Below are 17,493 nucleotides of genomic sequence, written 5' to 3'. Positions count from 1 at the left end.
CAGCCCTCCTTCGATGCATCTCTAAACTGAAGAATTTCTGGAGGTGGCAAGTTCAAAGAAATTCAGGCCCCCAGCTAGGTGAGGTGGGTTCTTTTGGGGCCAACCAGTGCCATTTCATTTATCACTGAAGCAAAGTGCAGATACACAGGCTTAGTAAGCATGTATCCTTTAAATGCACTCAAGTCAACTCTGAACACCTGTGGGGCTGTTGCCAAATCCAAAGCAGAACTTTGAATCGCCTTCTCTGATGGAGGCCAACCTGTCATATAGTTTTGATTTCGAGCCAAGTTTGAAGGATAAACTCATTCAACAGGGTGATAAGAGATTGGTGTCCAGTTGCCATTCGCATTGAGCTAAGTTTGAAGGATAAACTCATTCAACAGGGAGATGGAGATTGGTGTCCAGTTGCCATTCGCCTTCTCCAAACAGAGGAGCCACTTTACCACCCTGGAGATTGATAGTCTACAACTTCCATTAGATTCTTTGCCAAGATCCCTCCCTTTTCTGCCATCAGGGACCAAAGGTTTTGAGGGTCCTGGAGGTTAGGTCGGAAACAGTATCAGTACTTCAGATTCATGGGACTAATGGTCCTTGATAGTTAGAGGGACCCCTAGTTAGTTTGTTTGCATGGTGTTTTTAAGTTGCATGGAACCAGTGGTTATTCAGCAATGGGACTTCCGAACCACGTCGAGAGTGAACTATCACCAGAAATACGCATCGCTCACCCTCAATGAAATGCTCAAGAATCAAACTTGCGGTCACCAAGATGGCAAGCTAAGGCCATACCAACCAGGCCACCGAGGCGTTTTAAGTTATGTTTGGTGTCACCAGGGAATAATTCCCTCTCAATGACAACAGGTATAGTTTCTCAGCCATCCTCCTTTTTCTCCCAAACCATTTCCATTGCAAATGTGGCCAACTCATTCCTCACAGGGAAGGTTGAAGAGAAAAACAGCTGGTGCTCTGAAATTTTAATATTTTAGATGGTTGTCATAAATTACCCATTTGTCCATATAACCTAGATTTTTTTTCTCTCTCTCTCTCTCTCTCCCCATGGGCTCCACCCTCCCCCCAATAGTAGCCAGGTCTCATTACCATGGAATTAAACTCTAGTGTATTGAGTATAGCCAACTGTGGCTACTTATACAACCTGCACTGCAGTGTTCCTTGTTGGATGAGTGGGTTACACGCTTGCCTACCAATTTGGTAGGCCAAGTTAACTTCAACGCGGAATCACAGGAGTTTATTTCTGGTGATTAGAAATACATTTCTTGATAGTATAATGTGGTTTGGATCCCACAATAAGCTGTAGGTCCATTTGCTAAGTAAACAATTGGTTTCCAACCACATATATCTAATCCATCGGGCCAGCCCAAGGAGAGAAGTTAACCAGCTCAGTGGTCTGGTTACACTAAGATGTACTTAACTTACACTACCTGCACGAGGTAGAGTTTCTTAGCAAGGAAGGAACTGCTGAACATTCTTTCCATAGGTACTATTTTGGGAATTAAAGGAGGAATAAGAATATGTTGAAAAACAACTATTTATTAACTGAAACAGTGGCTTAATGGATGGTACCATAGGGTAAACATCACAATGTTCAAGTCCTGAGGTTCTGGGGTACAGTGTGCAAAATTAAATATGAAAATACAGTACTATTACACATTTCTCTGATAGGACAATCGCAGAACACTAAATTTTCATACCGTGTCACTTTACATAAGAAAAGCGCATTCTTAAATACTTTTACTCAAGTTAACCACAACTGAATGATCCTTCGGATTTCATACAGCCATTCCTACTCTTCACACAAATATTTCATCAAATGAAGTTAGCCAGTTGACATTATGAATTTATGGAAGACCAACCTCCATTTTGAGTATATGTGGTAGCTGAAAAGTACAATAAATATGACGAAGACAAAGTTTTGTTGTGTTGTAGATTATCAACCACATACCCACAGATTGAGTTTCTACAGATAATTTTATAACTGTTCTGAAAACTCTATTTAGTATAAAATGTACCTTTGAAATAACTTAGCAGATAAAACCTGAAAAAATCAGGACTATAATTAAAGGCCTGTAAATGATACAGGACTAGAATTCCAATTAACTTGATCGATAGTAAAGAGTTATGTCTTAGATCTTAAGATACTGAGAAAACTAATTACAGTACACAGATCTTGAATCATGTGAACATAAATTGTTTTCTAAACAAAAGAAACAAATTATTCAACAAATATCAACATTGTTCTCAACAAAATGAACCCTTGAAGAGAAGTACAAATTGAATAAAAATATTGACGTGAAACAGTTTTTAAGGAAATTTTACTCAAAAAATAATGGCACAGTATATTAGGCATTGGCATCAGCATTTTGGCTTTGCTGCTGCAATTTCCAAATGCAGGGCCCAACATGTCAGAAAATAACTTACTGCCAGAAGAATAAATTGCTACCTATAAAATCACTAATACTAAACCCCATACACATATTTGAAAATTAAAAATTTATACATCAAATTTAAAAGGGTATTAACTGGCTTATACATATCTGATAACAAAAATATTCCATTTATAAATCTGTCTACAAAATAATTCAACAAGTATCTACCAAACTTTCACAGAAGAAATAACGTCAACAATGCATCTACAACTTCAGGATTTACTCTATTTACACTGAGACCAAGGCACATTGCCTGGAATACCTTAGCAATGTACCTAATCAATTTACACACAAACCTGTCCTACATATTGTGATTAAATAGCATTGCACATGCATGTAGGATGATCTTAAATTAATTACAGAATACGGTACTGTATAGTAAAAACTATGAGATGAACTGCATTGCTTAACCCTCACCTACTCCTAGTTAGAATAAATATCCTTCCAACATACAAACTGCAGTTAAATCATATGAACACAGTTTCAAAAATATCTTGTGCAAAATTGGCAGCTTTAGAGAGCATAACAAAGCCGGACGTAGAGATGTAGAGTTAACTGTACGTCAAAAAAAACAAAAAAAAAGATAGAAATTAAGTTCCTTATTAGTCCTGTTACTTCTCGGCCTTTTTGATGGTCTTGAAAATAATACACACCTAAAATTACAATTCCAAATGTATATTATTTGAGATTTGTAAAGACATCCCACTGAAACTACACTACTAGTGATTAATTGGCACTTTGAACGAAACTAAGAGCTCATGTATTTATATACTACACCATTCAATAACCTCATTACATTAGCCTATAAGATTAAACATACTACCATGAACTGAGATCTCTACACCAACACAAGAACCTAGTCAAGTAAATACCAACGCTGCTTGGTTCAATGTTTTTGGCATTTTTTGGTCAACAGTATCAAACCAGAAGCTTCTAAAGGACTATCCAATGGAGTCCTAGGAGAGGAAATAGGCGGTGATCGTCTTGCTGAAGGGGAGATGCTAGGTTTGTCAGTCTGATTCACTAACAAGTGGGGTGGCATTGGCAATTCCTCATCTGTAAAAAGGAAAACATTTAATATATGTTGTAAAAATAAACATTATACCTGTGTGAAATGCTGAAAAAATTTAAAGAAAATTCCATGCTTGCTATAAATGAACTTGGTTAAATTTAATACTAAATTAATTATTTTCTCATTAAATGGAATGTGACTGAGGCAAAGACATTTCTCATTCAGAGACCTTGTCACTTGAGCACAAGACTATTCATTCTTCATTCAATTTGTTGGCTTACTCTGAGGACTTAATACAGTACACCTCACTTGGAAGTCACGGCAAACTTTGACACAGTCCATGTAATAAAAATTTTAGAATCTCTTAAGGCTTACACAAAGGATTTGTTCTTTAGTAAAAGTTAAAAACTGGAACAAGGTAAAATTCAAGATCATGGACAATTGGGGTGGGAAGAGACCATAAGGTACTAATGAAAATTAAAAGATAGCAAGTAGTTATTTGCTAACCTATGACATCCCAATTGCTCCCCACACACACAAAAGATTGGTTTTGGTTATACAAAAATCAGTGTCGAATGAACCCATACCGCTGCTGACTGGCAGTTCCAAAGAAGTGAGGCTTACAGCTATAGGTTAAGAAGCAGTTAGCAGTGCCTACACAAATATCTAGTTTGTAAAAAAAAAAAAAATTAATCATGCAAAATTATGTTTAAGACTTCCATGAAAAGTAGCTGAAATTACAAATAATGGAAAGGCTTATGGATGTAGACTGATGATGCTTAGTCCAGTTCTATCATCATGGCATCACACCAACTCATACTCCACTCTCTGTTTTACACTGCATTCTGCAAAACAACTTAGTCAAACTGTTTTTCACACACTTGCGAAACATCTTGCAGTAATGAAAGCTGAGAGGAGTCCAAGGAAGTTCTAGTAATACAGTTTCAATCCTCACATTAACAGATTCATTATGACCATTAGCTGTAATTGGGAAGGATGGGGGCGCTTATAAGAAAAGTTCAGTTCAAACCACCTTCAGTGTTGAGAAAGTGGGGACTCTGCATCCAACTAGTAATGAAGACCTGAGGACAATATAAAAGCGTCAGTGCAGATTCTCAGCTCATTTTAAAGATAGTTCTTTGCAGTTGAGTTAGAGCCAGTCCATATTAATAATTCCAGCTTTCATAGTTTAATACTGATAATACAGCCGCTTTAGAAAATACACAATCAATTAAAAATTAGCACCCAGGTTGTATCAGACAGCTTTTTGATCTTTTACATTTTACCTTTATGTGCTATATGAGTTTTCCAGTTTATGTTGTGTATCAAATATGAAACTTGAGAACTTGAACATTTGACCAGTGAGTATCAAAGTCCCATTTTTAGTTCTACTTCATAATTTAGAGGTTAATTCCTGTATGAACAAAGGAAGATGTACAATATGCATACATTATGTATATATAGATATATATGCATAACAAAAGCTGTTTGATCCTCCTCTAAGAGTTGCAGTTATCAACTCTGTGGTCTGGTTAAGTATTTAACCATAATATTCAGATACGTATAGATTTGCCAATGTAGATTCTGTAATACTCTAAGGACATTTACTTCTTTGTGTGGCACACTGTAGTTGGTGCTAAGGGTTCTTAGCAGCAGCTCATAAGTACCAATTAAACTGTTCTCTGTCTTTTACCCATTCCCTTTGAACTCTTCTCACCTAGATCTCCTGTAATTAAAATTTATCTAGTTTAATTTAGTTGAGAACAAATCCTAAGGGGAGCCATATGAGTCAAGAATGTGATTAAATTGTTTTGTCAAACTTATCTAAAATAGCATTAAGTTACTTGGGGTAGTGTATAACTTTTGATATATAGTACAAACTAGTAAATTTGTACTTAACATATAGTAATCCAAGATGAATTGGAGTACTAGTACTGGAGAAATTTTTTCTTATCCATTAACTAAATCATTGTTATTGCTAAGCCAATATGACATTTAAAGGAATGCCATAATCTGATAACTAAATAAATGAAGCATTAAGTTTGAAAATATACCAAAAAATAATAAATACAACTTGCTCTACCTGAAGACTCCGGTGAATCAGTTGGAGACATGCGACAACCTCTTGATAAATACTGGTCAAGTTTGCCACACGCTGCTAGTATTAGACCAAGATAAGGTGGTGATGGCTTCAGTGGCCTACAGAAAAAATTATACATAGGGTTTAAGAGGTGAGATGAAAAAGAAAAAAAAGGGGAATACTAGAGTAGTGAAGTTTAAAAAGGGATATCATACAATATCATCTGCAAATATTGATTTTGGTACATACATTGGATATGGATCAAGACAAATGTGAAAATGGAAGTATAACTTGCCTTGTGAGATATTCTGGATGATACTGACATGCCACATAGTATGGATGATCTGATAATTCCATGATTTCCATTCTTTCGCCATCCACATCTTGGCCAACAAATTTCATACCAGCCGCTTCAAAATCATTTACATATTTGGGGTTGACTTCATACCTAAAAACCATTGTTATTAAAAGTATACATATTCCCAAACAATATTTTGAAAATCTGAAAAATGACAAATTTTTAACTAATTTGTATTTTTCATAACTTACAAACCTGAGGTCTTAACATTAGGATAAATACTCAGCGCCAGCTGGAAATCGGTAAAGTTTAAAATAATTGTGTACGCAACGGGACTATTGGCATCTGTGCTTGGTCACGAGACATGTGGAGCCACCCACATACCCCTCATTAACTCGTGACCCAACCCAGGTAATTTGATAGAGGGGTGGTTAGAGGTGGGCCTTTGTATGTTAATTGTTTTTGTTTGTATGGTGTTTTTACATTGTATGGAACCAGTGGTTATTCAGCAACGGGACCAACGGCTTTTGCGTGACTTCCAAACCACGTCGAGAGTGAACTATCACCAGAAATACACATCTCTCACTCCTCAATGGAAGGGCAGAGAATCTAACCCGCTACCACCGAGGTGGGACGCAAACACCATACCAACCACGCCACCGAGGCGCTTATTTTTGTATGTTAAGACCTCAGGTTTGAAAGTCATGAAAAATACAAATTAGTTAAAAATTTGGCATTTGTTCATATTCGAAACAAACCTTCGGTCTTAACATTAGGATAGACTTACTCTTGGTGGGAGGTAAGTACTATTAACCAACTGGGAGTTTGCCACCTTTGATCAGTTTTCTGAATACTAGAATTCTACAAAGCAACTGACCAGTATTTCCGAATCTAAGACATCTGTGAAGTGACGTCATGGCGGTCGCCATGATTATGGCGTCACTGAGCATCTCTAATGCGAAGCCAGCACCCTACCAGAAGTGCAAGGCTGTTGATGTTATTCTCGTAGGCATAGCAACCTGACATTAAAGCTGCCTTGTTGCACTATCTACTTTTTTTACAGATGGCAACACATCCGACCGCCATTCAGTACATATCAGGATAAAGGAGACATCCATCACGAGGGACCCTGGATGGCAGCACGACGTTATACACCAAACCAACTATCCTTCTTGGGTTGGTTCTCCTGATAAGCCTAACGCCGACCACACATCTGCATCCTCTCTACCCACGTATCTTAAGAGTTTCTTCACCTACAACTTACTACGCGATGAATACCTCGACGTCAAAACCGTCGGAGGAAATATCAGGGCGTTTATCTGCTTCTTGTGATATCCAGGAAGTCTTGCAGCATGGGAAGGCTTCATGTTCACATGCCCGAGAATTCCAAACAACAAATTGAAAAAAACGGGACAAACTAAACTGGCTTTAAAAGGACGGAGCAAAGCACGTCCTCCTTAAAGGCGGTAAGAAAATAACTAACCTGGGTTGGAAGAATAACTAATGGGGTCAGGGGTCGAGTTAATGAGGGGTATGTGGGTGGCTCAACTGTCTCATGACCAAGCACAGATGCCAATAGTCCCTTGCTACACAATTTTAAAATTTACCGGTTTCCAGCTGGCACTGACTATTTATCCTAATGTTAAGACCGAAGGTTTGTTTTCGTATATGAACAAACTCATATTAAAAAACATAAGAACAATTAAAATAAAAAATTTAAAGGAAGTAACCATACCTGTGTCGATGACGTTCTTCTACGTAATCAACGTTCCCGTAGGAGCTGCCTGATTTTAGAATCGTTGAGTTTTAAATAGTGTCTGTCTTTTGCCTAATCTCATAGTTCCACCCAACTGACCAGGATTATGTTCTGGCATTTCAATGATTACATGGCATTGACCCTCAGGGGTCAACCTCTTTGGCTATTTGCATCTGGAAGTGCCAAGACATTCCTGAAAAATTTACATTTATGAAAAATAACACCACCTTATTAGTTTGCTTTTATTTAATAAGTTTAATATATTTATTTTTTAGGAAAAACAAAGCAAGAACTCATATCAAAGGAAATGCTAATGGTGTTGGCAACAACGAAACTATAAAACATGCTATTGCTAGCTTTCAAAGTTTGGCTAAACTACTTATATAAATCACTTCAAGTTGTAAGAACTGTGGTTTACAGAAGAATAATTAGTATTACTTAGAGAAGAATTAAAAAGTACCACATATTAACCTTGCAAATTCAATGACAGAAGCTTGTAATCCTAGGCAGACACCAAGTAGAGGTCTCTTCATTGTCCTTGCCCATTTACATACACTCACTTTCCCTTCAAGGCCTCTCTGACCAAAGCCACCAGGAACTATAATACCACTGTAAAAATACATAAATAAAACATAATGATTAAATTAATCTTAACAACCCAAGCTGTTCTTGTTTTGGAAGTAATCTACTGAGAAACAGCTGGATTCCTACCTCATCAAATCTTGCAGAATTACTAATAATTCATAAGCAAAAAACACTGATTTTACATCAGACATTAAGACATTTACATACTTTTTTATGTTTACAGTACTGTACATTAGCACAACCAAATTAACACAGACTAGGAGTTTAAAATTAAGTGACTAAAAGTCAATGCCCTACACCAAATAATTAAAATTGGTATAGGTACATGAATTTTAAGTTGACAGAAGTCTGAAATTTACTGTAAGACACACTGCTTGTCAAATTTGGAAAAATATAAGGAAGAAAAGATCAAATTACCACCTATCAAGCATGTATATATATATAGAGAGAGACTGTACACAATTACATATATATATCTGGAGAAACAACAGAATGCCAGGGCAAGAAATTAGATGGGCAATATAAAAACAGAGGAAACAAAACTTGCCAAGCAAGAGATCAAAGTATTATGATAAAGTCTAACAGAAAGCTATGGTAAGATTGAATGAAGAATTTGTAGATATAAATTGGATCAGTTACTGACCTCATCTGGTATTCATAATAGTAATGCTATATAAAAGCAACTATAAAAACTGATGAACTGGTGTTAAAAGAAAAATAAGATGTCCTAGAAATGCGGGAAAGTTATTATATACGTATACATAATGCATTTGTTCAAACAATATTTTTTATAATATCTAACTTTTTACCTATTATCAGATTTTCTATACTTTATCACAACCTTTGAACTATTTCCACCATGGTATTGAATAGTCTAATGGTTCCAATACTATTTTGTTATAATCCAATGGTTCCAGTATCATTCTGCCACACTCAAAAATCAAACCTAATTATGACCTGTGAATCAACTACTGGTTCCTACAGGGCTTGCCTCAAGTTTTTAAAGGTGATAATTAGTAGCTTAATCAAATCATGAAGTTAAAATATTTAACTAAAATAACTAAAATGCTAAAGCACATAAGGAATCAAAAAATAAGAGCAAAGTATATGTTGAAGTTGGACAGTTAGCTAGGAAAAGATGAGAGAACATATGAAGAGTGAATGGCAAAAAGTAAAGCAACCACGGTGAGTGGAAATTTGCAATAAACCAGTACTCTACAAAAAAAATTAAAAAAAATAAAAAAATTTTAAATGAAAACTGGAAAATTATCAAACCGAAGCAAAAGAATAGAATACAAAATACATAAGAGAACTGATTATGGAATCAATTTTGGGACTAATAGCCTGACAGGTATCTGAAATCACTAGGAGACAGCTCGTTCTTACTTGGATTTGCAAACATTCTGCCAAGCTTCATAATATTTCACAGGGCGAGTAGCCTTGCTCTCCTCTTCTAAATCTTCTGCTTCTATACATTTAAGGTCGAGCTTACGGTTGCACGCAAGAGCAGCATGTTGTAATGCTTTTATCACTGAAGCATAAGAATCTTCTAGTTGTGTGTACTTGCCTACCAACGCAATGATGACACTATTGTGCATGTACTCATGCCTGAAAAATAAATTTCAAAATAAAAAACAATTAGTTTAACATAATAAGACATGCCACTGCCTTCACAAAAATGACAAATTTTTAATCAATTTGTATTTTTCATAACTAACAAACCTGAGGTCTTAACATTAGGATAATACTAGCGCCAAGCTGGAAACCGGCAGAATTAATAAAAAAGAACTTAAGTGATCCAGGGACTATTGGCATCTGTACCAGGTCATGGGGTATTGTAGTTCCCAGAATCCCCCAGGCAACAAGTGACCTATCAGTTACTCTTCCAAACAAGTTTAGACAGTTAGAGGGGTGGTTCTAGGTGTGCCTTATATGTTAAGACCTCAGGTTTGTTAGTTATGAAAAATACAAATTGATTAAAAATTTGTCATTTGTTCATATATGAAACAAACCTTCGGATTTAACATTTGGATAGCCTTAATTATTGGTGGGATTTACCAAGTCTCTATAACTGATAGGGAGTTTGCCATCTTTATCCAATTCCAAATAGTAGATGTATTCTAAGACATGGACTATAACCTTTGAACCCAAGATATATGAGAATCTATTGGTTTCCCTCTCTGGGCGTTTCATACAATGCCATAGCTTACTGCATTACGGAAGGTGGAGAGCTAGCCGTTCTCAAAAGCAACTCCAGTCCCTGTACATGGATCTATTATCATCCCACTCTCTTCCTATTACCAAGAGGAGTGTGTTGCTACTGAAAAGTATCCTATGCTCTAGATTACCTTTACAGTATGGCTGTCTCCCTCACCTATATCTAGTCCGTTCCAACTCATGATGGTACTCTCCTTCTTACTGCCCATAGGTAGAGTAGTAGTTAGAAAAGTAGTAAAGAAGGAAGACTAGTCATCTCATTCAATCTACTTTCATGCCTCCATCTTAGACTAGACACTAATTGACCCGCCAGGGGTACTGGATGAGATACGTATACCACTTGCTGGGCAGCCACCACTGGACCCAAGGAAAAAAAGTGTCTAAGGATCTATGGGCAACATCTTCTAAATAAAAGGAAGTGAAAGTTGTTTGGCATTGCCAAATACCAGCTATTAAAATCCTCTCCACAGACATTTTTCTTGAATGCCAAAGCACTCAAGCCCCCGATGTCATGAGCTCTAGCTCTGTCCAGGCTATTTGACCCTGTCTCCTGTCATGTACGCATTCCTGAATATACTAAACATACAAAGTACTAAAACTATAAATACCACTGACAAAACAAAGCCAGGAACTTCAGTACTTCAATCTGAAAACGTGCTCGTGTTATGAGGAACCAAGTTATTATTGATTTAATTGATGAATAAAGGAAACCTCATATACTCAATGAAGTGTCTCAATTTGCAAGAAATTTACTACAAATCCTACAAGATAACTATTCACTTACTACTTACTACAAAATAAATGTCAAATAGCAACATTATAGTTTCCCGAAAAAAAGAAAAAAAAACATGAGAAAATACAGCTGTGACAAATTCTCATCAATTTCATTAAACACTACCATGAGTTTGAGAAGAAATTTAATCTGTCCAATTTAATGACATACTTTTACATTTATCTCTTGTGTTTAAGAAGCAGGTCTGTTACCATGGAAAAACTAGACTTTGGGGGTTAACTACCAAACTGCATAAAATTATGCTACCTTCATTTTTGAACTGGTAATGATTAACATGCGCAATTTCATCTTGATAGGGAAACCATGTAACCATTCCAGACAGCATCCTAACAATATCCAAAATTATTATTAATAAATAAATAAATGGTTGAACCAGTCCAATGTGCTAACATTCTGATAACATTTCTTTCAAGGATTTTTTTTTCCAAAAAACTTCACATTCTCCATCTATTGTAAATGAACATTCCGAGATTGGATCATGAGGGTTGTCAATCTTGCAACGGAACTCTGTATTAATTTTTAATAACTGACTTAACAATACTAAATTAGTTTTATCAACTTACATTGTAAGATGAGGATAAATTAAGTCCAATTTCTAATAGCAAAATAACTACTTTTCATCATTTTACTATTAAGTATACTAAATATTTAGCAACACTATGCAATGCGGTATGAACTGATAAAACTGCACTTACTTTGTTGATAAATCACGCCACTTCTTCATGAAATTTTTAGGGCGATGAGTATCCAAATTCAGACTAAGTCTATCACTCAGCAAGTGTGAAAGCTGCTGTTCTTCCAGCATAAGTGGCACAGCATATATACTGTGAGCATCATGCAAACATATAACCTAGAAATAGAAATAAATCATTAAAGATTCTGCTAAAATTACTGAGAATGGTCGACTTTATATCACACTACAACAGCTTAACTATCTTTAGTTGTTTTCCCTAAGTTACGGCTACAAAATCTCTGCTGCGTTATTTCAGAGTTAAGATTTGTACACAAAATATGTAAGAATTACGTGACTGCATGTCCAACAATCATAGGTACAAAAATAGAGAAGAATGATGAGAAACTTATCATTATCAGATATTTTTACCAAGAATAAATCTCTGGATAAGGTTACAAAAGAAACTATGAAATTATGCTGAAGTTAACAAAATCAAAACCTATATGCCATCATTGTGCTTCCAACTATGGGTCCTCAAAATTAAAATGATATTGTAATGATACAATTAAGTTTGTTCATACTTACCTGGCAGATTATATATATAGCTCTATTTTTCCGAATCCGACAGAAATTTAAACACTTACGACACACGCAGTGGGAGTCAGGTGGTTAGTACCATTCCCGCCGCTGGGAGGCGGGTATCAGGAATCATTCCCTATTTTCTATTCATATTTTTATTTCCACTGTCTCCTGAGGGGAGGTGGGTGGGTACTTGATTATATATATCTGTCCAGGTAAGTATGAACAAACTTAATTGTATCATTACAATATCATTTTGTTCATGAAACTTACCTGTCAGATATATATATAGCTGAATCCCACCTTTGGTGGTGGGAGTAGACAGAATAGAAGATTTTAGGAAACATATATATGCAGATAATTGATATCTTGATTTCTTACCTGTTAGCATAGCTGACTTCGTGGTTACTGCTGCGTAAGTCTGCTTGTGCTACTAGAGTTGCCAGCGAGGTAGAGACCTATATAGCTGGTGCACTCCAGATGATCTGTCAACAGGGGCGAGACCACGATGTGACTAGACCATATTGACCATACCATGAGGGCTAAGAAGTAAAATAAATATATATATAAAAAATATATATCACCACCTGACCCACCTAGCCAAAGTTAAGGTGTGTTAACTAAGGCTTAAGAGTTAAGAAGTCACCGTTGTCGGCGACTCAACTACTAAATTAAGAGCTCTTCCTAACCATTTTCTACAGGATAGGATGAGTGGTACTTCTTGCCCCCAAGATTGTGTCTGCAGACACGTATGGCCCTAGCGAGCAGCAGATCTCATATGCCATCTTCACATCTCGCAGGGTGTGTGAATTGAACACAGAGTTGCTTCGCTAAAACATGGTACTCAGGATGTTGCTGAGTGCCATGCTCTGTTGAAATGCTTCCAAGGCCGCGCCCTCACTTCGTGAGCATTCAAATCAAAAGATTTCAAATCTTTGTGCAAACACAAAGAAGGAGCTTTTTTGAAAGACCTCCTTAACAATAAAGCCAGGGTGTTCTTCGATATGGGCAAGTCTGGTCTTTTCGGAACTGCAGATTGTCCGTACGACTTCGACTTTCTTGAGTTTTATGTAGATAAAACTTGAGAGACCTGACAGGGCACAGGACTCTCTCTGGCTCCTGCCCACTAACTTGTGCCATCCTTGCTTCCAAGCTCCTGGCCCAAGGACAAAACGGGTTTCCATTCTTAGGCCATAACGAAAAGCTTAGAGAGCACACCGCCTTGTGTTCTCTAAAGCCAAAACTTGTGACGATGGCTTAAAATCTCACTAACCCTCTTTGTCGTATCTAGGGTGGTTAGAAAAATGCCTTCCTGATCACATGCAAGAAGTTAACAGGTAGGAGATGTTCGAATGCTTTGACATCAAGAACTTCAGACTATGTCTAAGTTCCATATTGAAAGCTTCGATCTGGACATGCACAGTCAGTCCGTCTGTACTAACGTCAGGTGACCGACCAGTTGACCAGTCAGACGAATCAAGGACAGCAAGGCTGTACCCTGAAGACCATAAGGCACTATTCTTCGCTGAAGGATGAGTGTCTGGACTGCCTGGGCGATTCAAGCTAAGCAAACCTTGGGGGGTGTATCAACGCAACCCAACGTCGTTAGCGAATCAACTCCTGAGCCACTCCTGACTCGAGCTTCTGGTGCCAGGAGAAAGGAGCGAGGAGCAAAAAGGCGATTCAGTCCCGAAGGAAGAATGCCTGACAGTCCAACCGGTCTCATGTTAAACGATCATCGGGGGTGTATAAACGCAACCGACTTCGTCAACAAGAAACTCAGGGCTACTATATGTCTCCTGATCTCGCACGAGTGTCTGACTCCGAGAAAACAGGTGAGACAAAAAGTAGATGGTGAGGGCGAGTTTCGAGATTTCACAGAACTCAAAGATCGTGAAGGGCTTTGTTGTTTGACAGAAGCAAATCTCTGAGCCCAAAGGCCGTCAACAACATATTTGCGTATTCTTTAATAGTTGTGACTGCCAGCTTATCCCATTCTTCAAATGGAAAAGGAAGACTGCAATCTTATGCTGTCAACATCTCGATAGTCTGAACGTAGTCAGACTCAGAGCGGAGAGGTTATAGGTACCTTTCGTGTTAAAGGAGACCGACTCTCTTCGAAAAGTCCTTGGAAGGACGGTGACCTCTGGTGAATCTAGGGTCTTGAAGGCCAACATGGGGCGATTAGCGTCATTGTCGCTCCCTGTGATGATATAAATCATCTTATTACATTTCCTAAGCGATTGAAAAAGGGGAAAAGAGACTAAACATCCATCCCCGTTCAATATCATAGGATGGCGTTTAATGTTACCGCTCCCGGATCGAGAATAAGGGAGCAGAGAAGAAGAAGCCTCTTCGTCCTCAACCTAGCGAAGAGATGAATGAAAGGACGTCCCTAAAGTCTCCACAACTCTCATACTTCTAAAGAAAGATTCCACTCGGAAGTCAGTAGTTGCTGCCTTCGATCGAGACGATTCGAACGGACTTTTTGCAATCCTGTAACGAACCTCTAGAGGATCGTTCCATTCTACGCCTGTTGTTATAATAGGCTCTTTCTCTTAAACCCGAACCGGGACCGAGAGAAGATACTTCCTAAGATATGAGAGAGCTGTGGAAGATCAGAGTTGATATGGACCATGGTTCCAAAAACTCGTTTCGAGGACTGGAGGGACGACTGAATTGCTTCCACTTCTTTCAGATTATGATCCAGGACATCTGAAACCCTCTCCAGATGTCCGGCACCTTCTTTCTATCACCTAAGAGATACTTAACGCACCGAGAGATGTTCAGAATCATTCCTAGATCTTTAATAAAATTTCAGTTTCCCGGTAGGAAAAAAACTGTAGAGGTCTGAATTGCAGTCTATTCAGGGAAAACAAACTTCTTTAGGAAGGAAATGGTCCCAGCAAGCTCATCCATTCCCCTCACAGTATGTTTACTTCCCTAATAAGGCTGCGCTTTTTGGCAAGAGCATATAATAGTGCAATGTTGTGGTAGACTCGTGTCCTATACCGTGTGTAACGAGCACCGAAAGGAGTAAGATATCTCTGTAGAACATATTAAGGCCAAACGAATGCAATGTTTATGCATTCATGTAAGAAATCCCCTCAATCTTAGGCTAAAGTCCGTGATTGTAGGGCAGAGATACAGTTCGTCAGTCAATCCCGCAGGAGAGAGAGAGACGTAACTGCCAGCACAGAGATACGGTTAGTCAGTCAATCCCGCAGGAGAGAGAGACTTAACCTACCGCGCATGACAGCGAACGAGTTGGTACTGGCTCGTTTGGACTGGAGGAGAGGACAGTGACAGCAGCAGCTTACGATCGTCCGTCATCGTCGTCTAAACTTAATCTTTATGCCTGGGTTGCCAGCTACCCTATTCTATGAAGAAAAAGGTCCGTTATTTTTAGCATAAAGAGACTCTCAAGCTGGTATATTTAAGCGAAAACAGAAAACGCTAAATATATAGATGCGTTTGTGTCGTCAGAACACTACCATACAACGGTAAAAGATAAATCGGAAACTCCTGGAAGGCTGCAGGGAGTACGATTATTAAAGTCCATTAAAATGGACCATAGACCTCTCGGTTGCCATCCGAAGAGGTAACTACAGCAAGCGTTATATTGACCTTGAACCAACCAGAAATAAAATAACGCAAGGCAAAATATGAAATTATATCACAAAGTTTGTTCATACTTTACTGGCAACATATATATAGCTGAATTCGGAAATACAGCTACATACATATCTGACAGGCAAGTTTCATGAACAAAACTTAGGAGAATCGAAGCAGTCAGCTCAAGCTTCTTATGTTATTGGACATAAGGGTTCATCGACGTAGTCTACAAGTCTATTTCTTGTACGAGTCTGCAAATGACGAATGAGAGCTCTTCCGAATCTTGTCAATAAGAGCTTATTCGCTTACGCAATATCAAGTTAATGAGATGTTTGTCAATGAGAACTAACCCATTTACGGGACAAAGAGATATTTTGTCAATGAGGGGATACCCACTTACTTGACAAAACGATAGTATATTGTCAATGGGGGAAAGTCACTGAATTGACAAAACAGTAATCCAGGAAGTTCGAGCATTTTATTTTCCGATTGCCCGTCTCAAACGAGGAAGGGGCAAGAATCCTGTTAAGAGACTGGGCTTACGTCAGGTAGAACGGACTATGTTCAATTCGGCAGCGTAGTCCCGACTAGGAACTAACAAAATCTATCATCTGAAAAGCCCTTTCAGATGGGCTAAAAAGCTGGCAAAATTATCCTGGGAAGAGGAAGAAACTCTCCAACCAGCTTCCTCTCCCATATCACAACTAATGCCTGCTAAAGCTTAAAATTTATTGGCAGTATGGCAAAGGCAGTCCTGTCTTGCGCTTTCCTGAAGAGCGTACTTTTGATGAGGGCCTTTGCAAGAATCCTACTGAACGTTGCCGAGAGTCCTGACGTGCAGGACATCGAGCCTTTATAACCCGTAACTGCCTTATCGCAAAGTCTTGACTGCGGTAGTGGCAACTTAAATTTATTGGCAGAATGGCAAAGCTTGCGGTAGAGCAAACGAGAACTTCCCTTGAGCTTTCCTTAACTCCATCCACCTATGCGAAAAGCAATATTAATTGACAGAGACCTCTTGAATTCACGAAACCCGATGTCTTGCTGGGTTTCGAAGAAGAAGTTGTCTGTTCACTTTAAGCTTCCTCCGAAGCACTGCCTACTTCACATTCTTTGCAGGTGAGGTAGAATGGTATCATCGAAGGTAGAGGTAAAAATTCTTTAAGCCCAAATCTGAAACAAGAGCTTGAAGAGTTCAACAGAAACGTTCAGCCAGGCGACACACCTGGCGTGCGCTGGTGCACGCTCGGCGTCCACTGGAGCGCGCTCGGCGTCCACTGGAGCGCGCTCGGCGTCCACTGGAGCGCGCTCGGCGTCCACTGGAGCGCGCTCGGCGTCCACTGGCGCGCACGCTCGGCGTCCACTGGCGCGCGCTTGGCGTGCACCCGCGCGCCCCTGGCTTGGGCGTCCGCTCTCAAAAGCTTACTGCTACTATGACTTCTTT

General features: G+C 38.5%; 1 pseudogene; it reads right to left on the bottom strand.

Moving 5' to 3' along the window:
• Positions 1-3,378: 3,378 nt before the first annotated feature.
• The window catches only part of LOC135200003 (CTP synthase 1-like), a 155,460-nt pseudogene continuing 141,345 nt past the window's right edge, over positions 3,379-17,493 (bottom strand).

This window comes from Macrobrachium nipponense, chromosome 26 (genome assembly GCF_015104395.2).
Source record: "Macrobrachium nipponense isolate FS-2020 chromosome 26, ASM1510439v2, whole genome shotgun sequence".
Classification (NCBI taxonomy): domain Eukaryota; kingdom Metazoa; phylum Arthropoda; class Malacostraca; order Decapoda; family Palaemonidae; genus Macrobrachium; species Macrobrachium nipponense.
This window is presented reverse-complemented; position numbering and strand designations above follow the sequence as displayed.